This window comes from Bison bison, unplaced genomic scaffold (assembly GCF_000754665.1).
Source record: "Bison bison bison isolate TAMUID 2011002044 unplaced genomic scaffold, Bison_UMD1.0 scf7180017864471, whole genome shotgun sequence".
Lineage (NCBI taxonomy): Eukaryota > Metazoa > Chordata > Mammalia > Artiodactyla > Bovidae > Bison > Bison bison.
The window spans coordinates 30,694,005-30,699,604 of NW_011495032.1; the positions used below are offsets into that span (position 1 = coordinate 30,694,005).

The following is a 5,600-nucleotide window of genomic DNA, read 5'->3' on the forward strand; positions in this document are numbered from 1 at the left end:
CTCTGTATCCCTGAGTGCCCAGTACCCCTGCTGGGGAGAAACTTACTCTCCAAGCTGGGAGCACAAGTGATTTTCTCTCCTGAAGAGAAGCCCACTTTTCGGGTGGGCACAACAACCTAATTGACTCTCCGTCTTTGTGCCCCCTCAGGACGAATGGAGGCTACATGAGCCCCCTGGAGATAGACAAGACAAGGCAACAGAGTTGGAGAAAAGGCTAACTCAGCTGTTCCCTGAGGTCTGGGCTGAAAATAACCCCCCCTGGGCTAGCCAGACACCAAGCCCCTAAAATAATAGAACTCAAACCAGGGCCACCCCGGTGAGAAAGTGTCAATACCCAATACCCAAAGAAGCCCGGATCGAGATTCTGCCTCATGTTCATAGGCTAAAGCAGGCAGGCATCCTGGTGGAATGTCAATCAGCCTGAAACACACCAATCTTACCGGTAAAGAAGGAAGGAGGACGAGACTATAGGCCTGTACAAGATCTCAGATTGGTCAATCAGGGCACTGTAACTCTTCACGCAACTGTGCTAAACCCCTATACCTTACTTAGCCTCCTCCCACCTAAGACAAGGATCTATACTTGCTTGGACCTCAAAGATGCCTTTTTCTGTATATGCTTAGCACCTGCGTCACAACCCATCTTTGCCTTTGAATGGGAGGACCCAATCAGAGACAATAAGCAGCAGCTTACTTGGACCCGTCTCCTGCAAGGGTTCAAAAACACCCCAACCATCTTTGGAGAAACCCTGGTCTTGGACCTGAAAGCTTTCCAGCCTAAAAGGTATGGATGTTGGTTCCTGCAATATGTAGATGACCTATTGCTGGCTGCTGAGACTTGAGAAGAATGCTGGGAAGGGACCCAAGTGCTCTTCCAATTACTGGCAGAGGCGAGATACTGAGTGTCGAGGAAAAAAGCACAAATCTGCAAGGAGGAGGTAAGGTATTTGGGGTTTGTCTTAAGAGAAGGCACAAGGTTGCTAGACCAATCTAAAAAAGAAGTAATTCTGAGGCTCCCCACGCCTAAGACTCGGCGGCAAGTCAGAGAGTTCCTAGGGGCCATGGGATTCTGCAGGATTGGATTCCAAGATATTCTCAAATAGCCCAGACCCTATTTGAGCTCCTGACAGGGCCTGAAGAAAACCCAGTAAGTTGGACTGAGAAACAGCAGAAAGCCTTTGAAGAGCTAAGACTACCAATCACCTCCACCCCCACCTTGGGATTGCCAGACCTCACCAAACCATTCACCTTATATGTGACCGAGAAAGATAAAACAGCCATGGGGGTTTTGACTCAAACCTTGGAAACATGGGACAGGCCAATAGCTTACCTTTCAAAGCAACTTGATAACGTTGCCACCGGGTGGCCTAGCTGTCTGCAGGCTGTGGCCGTGGTCGCCTTACTGGTACGTGAAGCCACAAAGCAGACTTTCAGCCAGGATCTGATTGTAAAGGTCCCACATGAAGTCAACACCCTCCTTCAAGGAGGGTGTCAAGCGGCTGTCAAATTCCCGGATTATTCAATACCAGGGACTGCTATATGAAAACCCCAACCTCTGTATCAAGCCTTGCCAGGGTTTAAACCTGGCAACGTTTTCCCAACGGGAGAAGGTGGACCTACCCAGGATTGCAAGGAAGTCTTAGAGGAGGTCGATGCTAGTCGTCCAGACCTCCAAGACAGGCCAATTTCAAATCCTGACTGGGCTCTGTATACTGATGGCACCAGCCTGATAAAGCTAGGACAGCGACTATCAAGCTATGCTGCAGTCACAGAAAAGACTGTTATTGAGGCCGGCTCCTTACCACATTGGTCAGCCCAGCGAGCTGAGTTATGGGCCTTAGTCCAGGCGCTGCAATTGTCAAAGGGTAAAAAAGTGAACGTCTATACCGACTCCCGGTATGCTTTTGCTATACTCCATGTACATGGGGCCCTATACCCAGAGTGAGGCCTTCTAATGGCCAATGGAAAGGACATTAAGAATAAGGAGGAGATCCTGACTCTGCTAGACGCTGTCTGGAGTCCCATGGAGGTAGCTGTCATGCACTGCTGTGGGCACCAAAAGGAAGACACCCCACAGGCTCGAGGAAATAGGTTGGGTGACAAGCCCGCCAGACGGGCAGCCGAGGACAGAAAGGAATCCGGGGAAATCCCCATGAGAACATTTGTCCTAGCTGAGCTACCCAAGCTGGCCCTAGACTCCCTGACATACACTGAGGCTCCAAACCAACTAGCTGAAGCGGAGAGAGCCACCAAAACAGAAAAAAGATGGTGGGAGCTACCAGCTGGTAAGCTACTAGTGCCTGAAGAGATGGCCCCCTCTCTGGTGGGCCAAGCTCACCATATGACTCACCTTCAGTTCAGTTCAGTTCAGTTCAGTCGCTCAGTCGTGTCCAACTCTTTGTGACCCCATGAACTGCAGCACACCAGGCCTCCCTGTCTATCACCAACACCCGGAGTTCACTCAGACTCACGTCCATTGAGTCAGTGATGCCATCCAGACATCTCATCCTCTGTCGTCCCCTTCTCTTCCTGCCCCCAATCCCTCCCAGCATCAGAGTCTTTTCCAATGAGTCAACTCTTCACATGAGGTGGCCAAAGTACTGGAGTTTCAGCTTCAGCATCATTCCTTCCAAAGAAATCCCAGGGCTGATCTCCTTCAGAATGGACTGGTTGGATCTCCTTGCAGTCCAAGGGACTCTCAAGAGTCTTCTCCAACACCACAGTTCAAAAGCATCAATTCTGCGGCTCTCAGCTAGGACATGACTAATTGCAGAAATTGATCCGAAGGTATTTTCTGGTTCCTTGCCTCTCCTTTCTATGTAGAACAGAATCCCAAAAGTGCAACACCTGCTCTCAGATTAACGCTGCTCCAGGGTGCAGACCAAAACCCCCAGGTATCCAATTAAAAGGTACCCTTCCCCTTGAACATCTGGAAGTGGACTTCACTGAGATGAAACCATATCGCTATTTTTGTTACCTGTTGGTCTTGATATGTACATTCTCGAGATGGGTGGAGGCCTTCCCCACCAGAACTGAAAGAGCATCAGAAGTGACTCAGAGCCTGCTTAGGGAAATAGTTCCTCAATTTGGATTCCCCATCAGCATAGGATCAGATAATGGCCCAGCCTTCATATCAGATCTGATACAACAAGTAAGTAAAGCCATGGATATAAAATGGAAGTTACACACTGCCTACCGGCCTCAGAACTCCGGAATGGTAGAACGAACTAACCGGACACTAAAGGAGACGCTTTCTAAATGGATTATAGAAACTGACTGTTCCTGGGTAGATTTACTTCCCATGGCCTTGCTCAAACTCAGGATGACCCACGGTCCCACAGCTATTCTCCCTATGAAATTGTATATGGGAGGCCTCCTCCCATAATAAGACAAGTAGCAACTGATATACTTCAGATAAGAGGAGATGAGATATCACAGCAGATGGAACAACTAGGTAAGGTAATTAATCAAGTAACTAGGTTTGTGCAAGAAAGAATACCATTTCCCCTGGGGGAGCAAATGCATGAGTTTATACCAGGGGACCAGGTATGGGTGAAAGACTGAAAGCATGACACTCTAGGCCCCCAGTGGAAAGGTCCATATACTGTTGTTTTAACCACCCCTACCGCAGTTAAAGTTGCAGACATTGCCCCTTGGATCCATCACACCAGAGTGAAGAAGGCATACCACGCTGACCTGGAAGATGCCGAGTGGACCATCCAGAAGGACTCCACTGACCCACGGGAAACCAAGATCATTCTGAAGAAGAAGAAGAAAACAAGGTCTCGGACGAGCCCTCTCTAAGATAGAGCTGGGTAAACGACTCCTGCTACTCGGCCTCACCAACACAATTCTGAACCTGACCACTGTTCCTGCACAGGACAACGTCTTCATTTCATGGGCACATTCTCACGTGGACTTCCACAACTCCTCCAACTGTTGGGTATGTAGAGCTATGCCCCTGTCAGTAATGGACAGACTCCCGTGGTGGGTATTGCCACTTTGTTATGGGGACTTTATACCACTGTGCTCCTTCTTGAAACAACAGAAAGGAACTTTCCTTTCTCTCACCAATCATAACATTTCTTTGCTCTCCTGGTGTAAGAAAAAGCCATTAATGGGTTGGGGACATAGGGTTACCTTTAACATGAACACTAGTCTTAGAAGGACTTATACCTCATATATGAAAAAAAAAAAAGGAGGGGGGCTCTCTTACAAGAGAGGGACAGGCCTCCCGGTACCCTGAACAACCCTACCAGGTCTGGGATGAATATTTCTGGATGACTCCTGAGCAAAGACAGTTGATTACTCCCGCTACTATTTGCTGAGAACAAAAAGAACACAAAGTTGGATTTGGAGACGCCCCCTAGACATCCAAAAATTAAAATAGATGGGTTATTTGTCCCCTGAACAATGTAAACAAATCTTTGAAGTTACCTATCACCCCAATTGGTCTGTTCAGTGGCCCGTTTCCGATGGGAAATATAATCCCAAAATCCGTTGGGTAGCCCGCAACGGGACCCAGTGGCTCTGTGGGCTTAACTTATGGCCGTAGTTACCAGTTGGCTGGGTAGGGCATTGCACACTAGAATTTGCTTTCGCCCGTGACAGTATTAAGCCTAGCCTACACCAACCTCCAGTAAACCTGCCCTATCTGCGTGTAAGATAGACACGATCCATGTTCCAATGATATGACTGTCTTACTGCCTTGTTTGTACCCTCTACAGGGACAACGGATATCATGGTTAAGGTAGAGGCCTTAACTAATTTCACTAAACAGGCCCTGTTAGACAGTACAAAAGCCATTCAAGCCTTGAATGAAGAACAAATTCAGATAAGAAAGACAGTAATTCAAAATAGGATGGCATTAGACATATGCTGGACTGGAAGAAACACAAACTGGAATCAAGATTGCCGGGCGAAATATCAATGACCTCAGATATGCAGATGACACCACCCTTATGGCAGAAAGTGAAGAGGAACTCAAAAGCCTCTTGATGAAAGTTAAAGAGGAGAGTGAAAAAGTGGGCATAAAGCTCAACATTCAGAAAACGAAGATCATGGCATCTGGTTTCATCACTTCACGGGAAATAGATGGGGAAACAGTGGACACAGTGTCAGACTTTATTTTTTTGGGCTCCAAAATCACTGCAGATGGTGATTGCAGCCATGAAATTAAAAGACGCTTACTCCTTGGAAGGAAAGTTATGACCAACCTAGATAGCATATTGAAAAGCAGAGACATTACTTTGCCAACAAAGGTCCATCTAGTCAAGGCTATGGTTTTTCCAGTGATCATGTATGCTTGTGAGACTTGGACTGTGAAGAAAGCTGAGCGCTGAAGAATTGATGCTTTTGAACTGTGGTGTTGGAGAAGACTCTTGAGAGTCCCTTGGACTGCAAGGAGATCCAACCAGTCCATTCTAAAGGAGATCAGCCCCGGGTGTTCTTTGGGAGGAATGATGCTAAAGCTGAAACTCCAGTACTTTGGCCACCTTATGCGAAGAGTTGACTCATTGGAAAAGACTCTGATGCTGGGAGGGATTAGGGGCAGGAGGAGAAGGGGATGACAGAGGATGAGATGGCTGGATGGCATCTGTC

General features: G+C 47.7%; 1 pseudogene; it reads left to right on the forward strand.

The window, feature by feature from the left end:
• LOC105003848 overlaps positions 1-5,600 on the forward strand; it is a 7,879-nt pseudogene that overhangs the window by 1,739 nt on the left and 540 nt on the right.